This window comes from Cucurbita pepo, chromosome LG06, assembly GCF_002806865.2.
Source record: "Cucurbita pepo subsp. pepo cultivar mu-cu-16 chromosome LG06, ASM280686v2, whole genome shotgun sequence".
Classification (NCBI taxonomy): domain Eukaryota; kingdom Viridiplantae; phylum Streptophyta; class Magnoliopsida; order Cucurbitales; family Cucurbitaceae; genus Cucurbita; species Cucurbita pepo.
This window is the reverse complement of record NC_036643.1, coordinates 7,906,101-7,919,100: the sequence shown is the minus strand read 5'-3', so window position 1 is coordinate 7,919,100 and position 13,000 is coordinate 7,906,101. Positions and strand designations below refer to the sequence as shown.

The 13,000-nt window shown below is 42.5% G+C and overlaps 1 non-coding gene across 1 annotated transcript; it reads left to right on the top strand.

Moving 5' to 3' along the window:
• The first annotated feature begins 7,516 nt into the window (after positions 1-7,516).
• LOC111797785 lies at positions 7,517-7,656 on the top strand. The gene has a single exon (XR_002815610.1). It is a non-coding gene; the product is annotated as a small nucleolar RNA Z247 (small nucleolar RNA).
• The last annotated feature ends 5,344 nt before the right edge of the window (positions 7,657-13,000 follow it).

Here is a 13,000-nt window from a genome sequence, read left to right as displayed (position 1 = left end):
TACTCGTCCAAAGCTTTTCAATCTAACATTCCTTCCGATCTAAAAGTTTTTGGACTAAAATGAGACAAATTTTTAAAGGTTTATATATCAAAATAGGATTTAATTTATTGTGTAATTGTGAGATCTTATATCGATTAGAGAGGAGAACGAAAGCCAGCGAGAACGCTGGGCCCCGAAGGAAGGTGGGTTATGAGATCCCACGTCGATTGGAGGGGAGAACAAACATTCTTTATAAGGGTGTGGAAACATCACATTAACAGACACGATTTAAAAACCTTGAGAAAAAAAAATCGAAAAAAAAACAAAAAAAAAACAATATCTACTAGCCGTAGGCACTGAACTTGGATTGTTACAGTAGCCGTACTAATTCTTTTGCTATATATATATATGTCCTAGAAAGTTGGGTGCAAAACATCTCTCAATACATAAAAGTTTGGAGTAGGTTAAGGAAGGACTTGGCATTTGAATTTAACCAATAAAAATCCTCCATTTGTCCAATCAAGTGGGGAAATTTTGATATTTATCTTAATTTTTTAATTTTACTTTTTAATTAATAATTTGATGATTATCCATAAATCATCTTAATTAGCCCCTAATTCATTTTATTTATTGACCCAACTTGCTAGCTTTCCAAATATTTGGAAAGGTATTCAATTTACTCGTTTGGGCTATTTTTGTTAATGGTCTCTTTTTAGGGTTATTTTTATAAATTTAGCTTATAATCTGAGCTGTCTTTGAAAGCTAGACTTCCCATGAATTTAACGTCCATTTTAATTTTTTAGGATTATTTTTTCAAAAATATCTTTGTAGAGCTATTTTTTCAAATTACCCGTAACTCGTATGTAGTTTAAACTTTATATGGGTGTTACAAATAAATATTTCTGCTAGGAGCCGTATTATCGTTCTATCCGTTGAAAAAAATTGAAGACTTTTTTAAAAAAATAATAAAAAAAGGTATTAGCTTAAAAGTCAAATTACTTTGATTTGTTCATCCAAAAATTAAAAGGATGGTAGCTTCTAATATTGTTGATAAATAGTATTGATGATATTTATTATTATTATTATTATTTAATTTTGGAAAGAAATATATGATTTATGCCATATTGCAAGCACGATGAAAACAATATAATAAATGATGAAATGTAAGAATACCTAAGCTTATTCAAATCGTGCGGTGTCGATGTCATGATTCTAATACGATCATTACTAGCCTTAAGAAAAACTCAAGCCCCATTATATTTTCTCGTATGGCTTTGTGATTTCGTTAGACCTTGGGTGAGATTCTTCTTTGCTTACCGAACATAACTCATGGTCAACCTTAAAGATAACTTCAGTCCCAATATACTTTCTTGTGTAGCTTTACGGCTTTGTTAGATCTTCGGTGAGGTTCTTCTTCGTCTCACAAGCATAGCTCATGCACAAACTGAGCTTTGTTTGGCCATACACATCAGTTGTATATGTATTTTCATTCGGTTGCAACTCTAGTCGGAGTTGACTCTGTTTAGGCTTAGTCCTAATGCTCAACCTTACCTCTATACTAGGCCAAGGTTATTTGAATGCAATATTGCATCTCATCTTTTCATCCCGCACGCTTCTACGTCGATCCATAACTTCATTGAGATGTGGTTAGATCCTTCCTTGGATCAAAATGAACTTAAGACACCCAACGGGAGATTTATTGAGTGATTTGAGTACTTGAGACCAATCGGGGCGTTATAATGCTTATCGAGACATATTGATGCAAACAAGCTTATTGGAGCATTACAATACTTATCGGGACATATTGACTCAGTATAGTACTAATTGAACACTCTCAAGTCCAACTGATGCTTTAAAGGGTGTTATCTCGAGACTCAAGATGTCATTAACCTTCGTTGTTCACTCGAACATGTTTATCAAGAATCGACAATATGATTGAGACATATCAAACGTCCATCCATTTGAAAATTATTGAGGCATGAACCCTTTTGTGTCCATGTTAAGTTATTCTACATATCGTGCTAGAAAATTACCTTATATACCAACTTCAGACTCGAGGGCCAAGGCGCAATGTCATCACACTCGTGTCTTCTGGCAGTGTTCTTGAAAATCTATTCTTAAAGGAAGATCCAAGACACTCATCTTGCAACGACCACATACACCATGACATACGCATGTGCCATGGGATAGCTCACTTAGGCATAAGACTCAGGGGTGGTAGAGAGTTGACACCATGTCTCTCCTATAGTCAATTTTGAGGCATTTCGTTTTGACTAAAGTAGATGTCATTTTGTCAAATGCCCTCCAAATAACATTATTTATTTATTTATTATTATTATTTTTTGCTTTCATCTTTTATATAAATTGTCTTAACTCGAGAGATCCATGTTGAAACCACGCCCAAACACCAACTTTGAAGTTATGGCTCAAGGCCCTATCCAACCCTTTTTTCTTTAACATCTTTGACTTCATCATTGCCTTTAAGTCTTCTTGTTGTGTTGGAATGCGTCATCCTCTTTGGTTGGATCACGAAACTTGTCTTTCTCAACCCTCATGTGGCCCAATGGATGCCACCTACATGTTGCCTTCTTACTGACTGTACATGGGGTCACAACCTACTCTCTTCTTAGTATAATCATAACGTTGTCTCCCACTTAAACGGCTCATCGTCCTCACTGACTTTCTCCCTCACTTTATCTCAACATCATCCCGATGGCGATCTAAACTTTGGACTGGATGTTGACTGACCCGCTAGAAATAATCCTATTCTAAAATGAATATGAAAATTACAACTATCCCACTAACAAACATTCTCTCGGTTTTCAAGACTCACAACATAAGCACGATAAGTATCAATTGTCCAATGCTTATGGACTATCTCATCTTTGGACCTTCTCGTGTCTTTCTCTCAAATTGGCCCGAGACTCAACGGATAAACTACTAGAACCAACATTGGCATACTCTTGCATCAGCTAGGAAGAGCATGTCCCATACTGGCTAATTTAACCACAAACATGCATATTGACTGCATCGTACAAAATGATGCACTCCTCATGGTAAGGCTCGCAAGCCTACCATGGTTGAAATTTATTAGACATGTTGAGCTAGGTGGACTCACATAGAAATCCAAGTCGAGAATGGAGGGCATGCTAGACAAATCAAACGACAAAGGCTGACTCGTTGAGGGTTCGGCCCAAGCTTTTAAGGTCGACCCCTCAAGAGGATGGACAAAGACGAACATGGTCGACCTAAGGCTATAATACTGACCACGAGGTGAGCCAAGGGGTCAGCCAAAGCCCACGTGGGCTAACCCTATCGAGGGCCAAGGATATGAAGGCTGACATCTCAAGGGGTCAGCCATGGCACACTTGAGTTGACCCATTAGTAAGCCTAAGGCTATCGAGGTTGAGCCTTTATCGGGCCTGTCCAAGGTCTAATGGTCTAGTCTTTACTCAATATGTTTGAGGTGTATTTTGGAAACTAGGGTGTAGATTTAACCCGACAACCCAACCCAAACTATAAGGGTTGGGTTGGATTGGATTAGCTTTTCGAGTTGGTTTGGGTCCATTTTTCTGAACTCGAATTGATTCCGTTCGGTTTCGGGTTCATGGGACAAATCCCTCAGATTGACCCGAGCCAAATAAAAGTATATAAAATATACTAAGAAGTTTAAATTAACGATAGGTTTGCTAGAGTGGTACTTTGTTCTAATTTAAAACATTCACACTCAAATTGGATGCTTTATTAGTATTTATTTTTTTTATATTATTTTATTATTTTTTAAATTCAAATTAATATTAATAAATAAATAAATAAATAAATATATATATATAATTTGTCACCCACCTATCAAATATAAAATTAAAAGTTAAATGAGATTTATGCTTTAAAATTTTAAAACTTAAAAGAAAAAATGATAATGAGGTCATTTGTTGAGAATTCTTCGAAATATTTAGGTCACGCCGTGTTACATCATTTTCTAAGTAAAGGCAAGGCGCACATGTACGGAGGACGGCGGCATCGTGAACAGAGACTATAACACGTGCATAAGATAGACTCATATTTCCTAGTCTTAGGTTAGAATAAGGTTGTTTTGCATTTCCTCGTTTAAAATTATTTTGTATTTATTTTGTATTTTTTTAAAATTTATGTATTTCGTATTTAAAGAGACTGTGACTATGTTTTCTAGAAAAAAGTATGTTTTAATGTTCGACATTTATACTATAGATGAAGTTTTCTTTTAAGAGTTATTCTTCTGCATAAGAGATGAGCATAAAACGTTAGTAACGACTCATAGTATATAGAAATTTATGTGTGAATGTAGAATTTTATGTGATAAAAGGGCATAAAAGTAATTAGATTTCACATAACTTTTAAAGCTTAGCATTATTTAGGATTTGTTTATCAATAATAGGTATTTTTATAATCACATTTAAACGGACAATTAAACAATGATTATTAACCAATATAACTATTTGAAAAGCGATTAATTTTGTTAGCCAAACACATTAGATTTATTCATTATTACATACAAAGTTAATCAAAACATAATCTTAACTTTTGTTTCTTTCTTACTATTCTTTTATCTTTTGCTTTCTTTTCATAATTCATAGAAGGTGAATATGTTAAAACTCATAACCCTAATATATTCTCGATATCTTACGCCAATATTTATTATGATTACGTCATTTACCTCTCTTTGGTAATCCTTGATCAAACTTGCGTTCTCAGAGTGTCTTATTTGTAACGACCCAAATCCACCGCCAGTAGATATTGTCCTCTTTGGGCCTTCCTTTTCGGGCTTCCCCTCAAGGCTTTAAAAATGCGTATGTTAGGGGAAGGTTTCCACACCCTTATAAATGGTGGTTTGTTCTCCTCCCCGACCAATTTGGGACATCACAATCCACCCTCTTCGGGGCCCAACGTCCTCGCTGGCACTCGTTCCTTTCTCCAATCGATGTGGGACCACTACCAAATCCACCCCCTTTGGGGCTAGCGTTCTTACTGGCACACTGCCTTGTGTCTACCCCCTTCGGGGAACAATGAGAAGGCTGACAAATTGTTCGGTGTCTAGCTCTGATACCATTTGTAACAGCCCAAGCCCACTGCCACTAGATATTGTACTCTTTGGGCTTTTCCTTTTGGGCTTCCTCTCAAGACTTTAAAACACGTATGCTAAAGGAAAGTTTCCACACCATTGTAAATGGTATTTTGTTCTCCTCCTTCATTCAAAGAGAAATCTCATTCAAACCTCATCTCACCTCCAAATTAATCAAAAAAATATTTTTAATATATTAATTTAGTTTTTCAAATTAAAATGAGTAATAAACAAAATATTGAAAACATAGTTGAGAGTAACTGAAATGGTTAAAAATGGTATTCAAAATTACTTTGAAATAGGTTTTCATTGGTTAAAAAATGTGAGATCCACGTCCGTTGGGAGGAGAACAAAACACCTTCTCGAAAGGGTGTGGAAACTTTTCCACAGCAGAAGTGTTTTAAAAATTTTGAGAGAAATCCCAAAGAAGACAATATTTGTTAGTAGTGAGTCTAGGCCGTTACAAATGGTATCAGAGTCAGACACGGGGTGATATGCCAACAAGGAGGCCCTTCCCCGAAGGGGAGTAGACACGAGGTGGTGTGCCAGTAAGAGCCCTGGCCCCGAAGGGGGTGGATTGATGGGAAGAGTGGTAAACACAAGGCAGTGTGCCAGTTTTTCGAAGGGGATAGACACGAGGTGATGTGCCAGTTCGCTGAAGAGAGATAGACATGAGATGGTGTGCTAGTAAAGACTCTAAGCCCCGAACGGGGTGGATTGATGGGAAGTGTGAAGTGGGCAACTTAAGGTATGTAAAGAAGAATAGTGGGAAAAAAGGAAAACAAATATGGATATTTGGTGATGGCTATGGTTGGTGTTTTGCCTGCAACACTCACTTTCTCATCATTTACATTTCGATATTAAAATAAAAAATCAAATCTTTTCGGCCTTTCCTTGATTGAAAATCTCAACCTTTTTCATTATTCTACATCGAAATCCGTAAAATTTGTTATGTAAATTTGATATAGTAATGATATGCTTTTTTTATTCTCTATTTTATCCTTTTTTGTTGGGAGAGATGGTCAAGACTTCGTGAGTTTAAATTTCGTATGACCCTATTTTTCCATTAAAAACATAAAGTTGTCATTACATGCATGTTCCGACTACGGAGTGAAGAAAATCGTTTAAAACAATGTACTATAAAAATTGTAGTGCACTTACGCGTTCATAAATGCATTTGAAGCTAAAAAATAAAAAATAAAAATAAAAAAATAAAAATAAAAATAAATAAAAAAATAAAGCATAAGTACAACCTCTCTTGTCAAGTTTAAAAGAAAAACAAATGTCCTATCCTATTACAAGGGTTACAAATTTAAAGGTAGAAATTCAACTAACCTTATGTATGACTCTCATAGCTGACATCGTCATCCATACATAGCGTCTTACCTTTATTTGATAAAATAGTAAACAAGATTTGAGTATTTGAAAATAGTTGGGAAGTAGCCCCTATTGTTGGGTCAGAAAATGCAATCATATGCAATCATGATTAATAATGAGATTTATCTTTTGGTGACTGTTTCTTAAGTTTTATTTTCTCGTCCAATTATGATTGGATGTGTAGTATTTCTATATATACGATTCATTCATGCCCACATGAACCCATTAAGTGGGCTCGTGTATCCCCAAAACCTAATTACAAGCTAGCACAAGCTCATGTTGCTTGAAATCAATGGAAAGAAAGGAGTGTGTGTCGTGTTCAACGTAGAAGGTTATATCTAGACATAGTAGGAGAATCTTCTATTCTTGGAGTTGCGTCTCCTAATTTCGTGGTTTGTTACCGTGGATCAAGACTCATGCATGTAATCTTCATTGTACACATCTCCTATATATATGTGAGGTCATGACCCATAGAGGACACAACGTTGTTCAACCTAACATGGTATCAGAGCCAAGGTTTATTCATTAACAATGTCTACCATATCTTCTTCCTCCTCCCCGATCACCATCTCCAACACGATCTCATCTACCGTAGCGTGGACCTTTGCCCCAATCTCTCTCCACCATGTTGTCACAATCCGTCTCACCAAGAATTATTTCATCATATGGCGTGTCCAGCTCCTCCCCTACCTACGGAGTATGAAGCTTATAGGCTACCTCCATGGCACCATTGCTGCACCTATCAAGCTGGTCCCTTCCTCAACCGCTGTTGGTGCTGACCTGGTCTCTAATCCAGCCTATGATCGGTGGTATGATCGGGATGAACAAGTCCTTAACGGCCTTCTCTCCTCCATGTCTGAGGAGATTCTTCGCAATGTGGTTGCCGCTACTACATCCAAGGGGGCGGGGGATACCCTACAGCGGATGTTTTCGTCGTAACCTCGTGCTCGCACTGTTCAAATCCGTGTTGAACTTGCCACGTTCAAGAAAGGCGATTTGTCTACTGTAGATTATTTTTGCAAGATCAAAGGGTTGGCCACCGAGCTGGTCGCTGCCGGCTCTGCCTTGCGGGATGATGACATGATCACGTATCTCCTCGCTGGTCTTGGCCCTGACTATGATCCCTTTGTCACCTCGATGACTACCAAGAGTGAAGCCCTCACGCTTGATGATGTGTTTGCACATCTAATGGCGTTTGAAGCTCGCTAATTACAACATCAGGCTGATCTTCAGTTAAATCCTGGATCTTCGACCTATTATGTTGATCGTGGTGGTTAGTAGAAGCGTCATGGGCGTGGGGATTGTGGTCATGGTCGTTCTTGAGGCGGTGCACCCTCTCGTCCTGCTGGTGATCGTCGTGACCCTTATGCTCGTCCTTCATGCTAGATCTGCGGCAAAGTGGGGCATTACTATTGTTCACTGCTGGTATAGGATGGATGAGTCCTATCAAGATGAACCTCTTTCTGTAGCACTAGCGGCTACTTCTTCCTATAAGATTGATCCAATTTTGTATAGGGATACAAGCGCCACTGATCATATCACTAGTGACCTGGATCATCTTACTGTGCATGAATGCTATCATGAAGGTGAACAACTTCAAGTCAGTAATAGAGCAGGTTTGCGGATTTTCCAACTCGTGTCATAGATAACAAATGCCCCTTAGAGCGTCTTTTTCATACCACCCCAAATTACTCCTTATTAAAAGTTTTTTTTAGTGTGCTTTTTGGCCTCATCTTCACCCGGATAAGAAACAAAAGCTCTCTTTTCGGTCCAAGGAATGTGTCTTTCTTGGCTACCTTGACACCGATTTTGGTCGTGTCTATATTTCTAGAAACGTCATCTTTGATGAGAATGTTTTTTCGTTCAAGAGAGCCTCACGCAGTTCTTCCCCAACCTTGCAGCCGAAGCACAATGCCCTTGATTTGCGCACCTTGCATTTGGGTAACAGAAGTACTAATTTGGAACATGATCATATGTGTTGACTCTGGCAATTCGGAAGACAGTGTCGACGAAAAATTGGCCGAAGATTTCTTCGAAGGAAAAATTAGCGGAAGTAAAAGGAGAGAGAGTGAGAGATTCGCTGAGATTGCTGAAGACTCGATATCTTATTTTCATTCAGTTGAACGGTTTAAATAACAAATCTAATTATAAAAATAGAAAAACCAATTATACAGAAATAGGAAATTGGACGAAGACTTCGCCCAAATTGGCACCTAGAATTACGCTTTTTCATTAGCGTGAATTCATATGTTTTTAGAAAACCTAACTAAATAAGGCATGACTTTTATTTAACAATCTCCTCCTAAAAGCTGTACCTTATTATTTGAACTCCGATCTTTGAGCGTAGTTCTTCAAATTTCACCCGCGCCAGGGACTTGGTGAAAATGTCTCCAAGTTGTTCCTCTGTTCGTATGAAATCAATCTTGATGAGCCCTTGATCTGCACATTCTCGAATGTAGTGGAATCTGATTTCTATGTGCTTGCTCCAGTCGTGCAAAACTGGATTTTTGATCAGGGAGATCGTAGCTTTGTTGTTTACGTATAGCATTGGTGGATCGCTTTCTCTCCCGATGAGTTCTTCCATTAGTCGTGCAAGCCAGATCCCTTGTGTTGCTGCCATCGAAGCGGTGATGTATTCTGCTTCGCAGGAAGATAAAGCAACTACCTTCTGTTTTGTTGATTGTCAGCAGATCGCGCCGCCTGAGAGAAAGTAGATCATTTCGCTGGTGCTCTTACGATCATCAACGTCACAAGCCATGTCACTATCACTGTAGCCAACCAGCTTGAGTTTCTCCTTTCCGCTCCCTGCGCAGTATCTTACACCCCAGCCTCTGGTTCCGGCTATATAGTGCAGGATGCGCTTGACAGCCACTAGATGCTCCTCCCTAGGTGCTTCCATAAACCTGCTCACATAGCCAACAAAATAAGCAAGATCAGGACGAGAGTTTACCCGATAGCGCAGACTCCCAACAATGCTGCGGTAATTGGTGGAGTCGACTGTCGTCAAAATGTCGGCCTTCCTTAGCATTGTTGGGAGTCGGTAATTGGTGGCCCGACTCCAACCTGCTCACTGTCGTCGTAGTGCCGGCCTTCCTTAGTTGGAGTCGGGCCTCCATTGGCGTCCTGGTAGGATTACTGTCCACAAGCCCAGTTGTGTCCAGCAGCTTCTTTGCGTATGCACTTTGGCAGATGGAGATGCCGGAAGAGTTCTTTTGCACTTCGATGTCGAGGTAGTAGCTGAGCACGTCGAGATCGCTCATCTCGAAGTTTTTCGACATCTTCTTCTTGAACCTTCTGAGGACTCCCACGTCGCCTCCAGTGATTATGAGGTCGTCGCCGTACACTCCCACGATCAGTCACTTTTTGCCGTGGCCGTACGTGTACATGCCATGCTCAGAGGCACAATGTTTGAATTTCAGTGACAGTAGGGTACTGTCGAGCTTCGCGTTCCAGGCTCGTGGGGCTTGTCGAAGCCCGTAGAGTGCTTTGTGCAGGCGCAATATCTTATTAGGGTTGTCGTTGTCCAGGAAGCTAGGTGGTTGTCGAACATAGACGGTCTCCTTCAACTCTCCGTTAAGGAAAGCAGACTTTACGTTCATATGGTGAACCTCCCAAGAGTAATGTGCCGCAATTGCCAGAAAGAAACGAACGGATTCTAACCTTGTTACTGGCACAAATACCTCTTCGAAGTCCACTCCTTGCTTCTGGACGTAGCCCTTCGCCACCAGACGGGCCTTGTGCTTCACAACTTCTCCTTTTTCGTTGCGCTTCAGTTTGAAGACCCATTTGAGCCCTATGGCTCGGTGTCCCAGCGGCATATCCTCCAGACTCCACGTCTGGTTCTCGGTGATGGATGTCATCTCCTCCTGCATTGCCTTCGGCGAAGGTGTTCGGTTCATCTGCACTAATGGCATGTAGTTCGGCCACGTTGCCAGTCCAGGTGGTTCACCAACTCCCACTAGGTCATCCATCCTCTGGTACCTAGCCTCCAGATCAGTATCGTGATCGGCATCCAGCGTCGAATCCGCAGTCCATGGTGTTGTGAATTCCACTAGTTCAGGTGGTGCACCTGCTGGCGGCGGTGACGTCTCCTGATGCTGGGCTCCTCCTTCTTCAGGCTCGGTGACGAGGTACTCCACCGTGAATTGATTTGGATTACGGTCTGTCTCGATCACGTCATTCCACTGCCAGAAGGTGCTTTCGTCGAAGACGACGTCGCGAGACACGTAAGCTCACCCCCCTACAGGATCATAGAGTCTGTACGCCTTGCTCCCGGGTTCGTAGCCGATGAAGACGACCTTCAGCCCCCTGGGATCGAGCTTGGCGAGATGGGGACGTGTTACCTTCATGTATGCGACGCAGCCGAACACGCGAAAATGATGTACTGTTGGTTTTTTGTTGTACCAGGCCTCATATGGCATCTTCCCGTCGAGGCTTCGGGTTGGTGACCGATTGAGGAGATAGACAGCCGTCATTACTACCTCTCCCCAGAATCTCCCAGGCATCCCGGCCGTCACCGGTCTGATTTTGGCACTCTACCACTCCGTTCTGTTGGGGGGAGTAGGGCGCCGTTAGGTGCCGTTGTATGCCGATCTCGTCGCAGTACTTACTGAAACTTGTCAAGGTGAATTCTCCGCCTCGGTCTGTGCGCAGCACTCGCATCTTCTTCTCACATTTGGCCTCGCTCGCGCTTTAATGCACTTAACAGCCTCTGCCGCCTCACTTTTCGCTTGCAGCAGGGTAAGCCACATGAAGCGGATTTTGTCATCGACTAACACGAGGAAGAGACTCTTATCGCCTGGGGTCGCCGGCTTGATGGGCCCGCAGATATCGCCGTGTACAAGCTCCAACGGAACATCGTCTCCAGCAATTTCTGCTCAAGTGTCCTCTCTTCCCACAGTTCGAGCATTGGATCGGCCTGCCATTGGTCGACCGACTCCTTCTTTTGATTCCCATCTTTCCCGCAGCACCGACTCCTTCTTTTGATTCCCATCCTTCCAGCCGCACCGACTCCTTCTTTTGATTCCCATCCTTCCCGCGGAGCTTTAGGCGTGCAACCCATTCCTCCTCCGTGAGGAATAGATGGCCCTCCTTGTCGTTCACGTCAAGCAATGTCTCGATTGAAATCCGACGACCTGCAACATCTTCTTCACGATTTCTGTCTCACTAATGATCAGCCTGCCATTCGTCATTGGTCGACCGACTCCTTCTTTTGATTTCCATCTTTCCCGCGCTGCGGCTGGAGGAGGACCCGTTGCTCTCGCCGGTGTTGTCGTGGAGCTTTAGGCGTGCAACCCATTCCTCCTCCGTGGGGAGTAGACGGCCCTCCTTGTCGTTCACGTCAAGCAATGTCTCATATGGCATCTTCCCGTCGAGGCTTCGGGTTGGTGACCGATTGAGGAGATAGACAGCCGTCATTACTACCTCTACCCAAAATCTCCGAGGCATCCCGGGCGTCACTGGTCTGATTTTGGCACTCTACCACTCCGTTCTGTTGGGGGGAGTAGGGCGCCGTTAGGTGCCGTTGTATGCCGATCTCGTCGCAGTACTTACTGAAACTTGCCAAGGTGAATTCTTCGCCTCGGTCTGTGCGCAGCACTCGCATTTGGCCTCGCTCGCCGTCGCAGTACTTACTGAAACTTGCCAACGTGAATTCTTCGCCTCGGTCTGTGCGCAGCACTCGCATCTTCTTCTCACATTTGGCCTCGCTCGCCGTCGCAGTACTTACTGAAACTTGTCAAGGTGAATTCTTCGCCTCGGTCTGTGCGCAGTGTCACAACCTTACTATGAAGAGAGTAGGTTGTGACCCTCACGCCATGACAAGCAAAGGGGCGTCCCTCAAGAGACGCCCATCCGGCCATATGCGGGCCAACGTAGAAGAATGCCATGATGCGATCGAGGAGGACGATGCATCATCCAACACACCACCACGCAAAGTGGGTATTGAAGACATGTTGAGACACAAGCATAACAGAGACATCAGCATAGACATGAAGGACAAGATAGGCTTGTTGAAGGGCCGGGTAGGGCCCCGGGCCTTAACCTCAAAAGTCGAGGTTCCGGAAGGAATTTGGTCATGCGGTTCGGGAGTTAAGTCCGTCCATATGAAATATGAATGCTCGCCAAGTTTGGTGTCGATCGGACATTGGACGGACAATGCACGACACCGTATGACACCTCACGAAAATCATGTCTACTCCTGGTAGAATGAAAATGGCTCAAAATGTACTATAGGGGGTACCATGGTGTTAGCTCTCCACCACCCCTGGGCCCTGTGGCCTAAGTGAGCTACCCTGTGGCACATACGTGTGTCACAGTGTGGGCGAGCGTGCCGAGACGAGTGTCTCGGGCGACTTCCTTTGAAATGGGTTTTTGAAGGACAGTACCGGACGGCACGGGTGTGCCGGTATTGCGCCCTAGCCCGCGTGTTGGAGGTTGCTACATACACCCGCTATCCGGTACGGTATCCGTAAATGACTCGGCATGGGCACGGGAGGGCCTATGCCTCGATAGAACCCGGATGGATGGATGTTCGGGAAGCCCCGA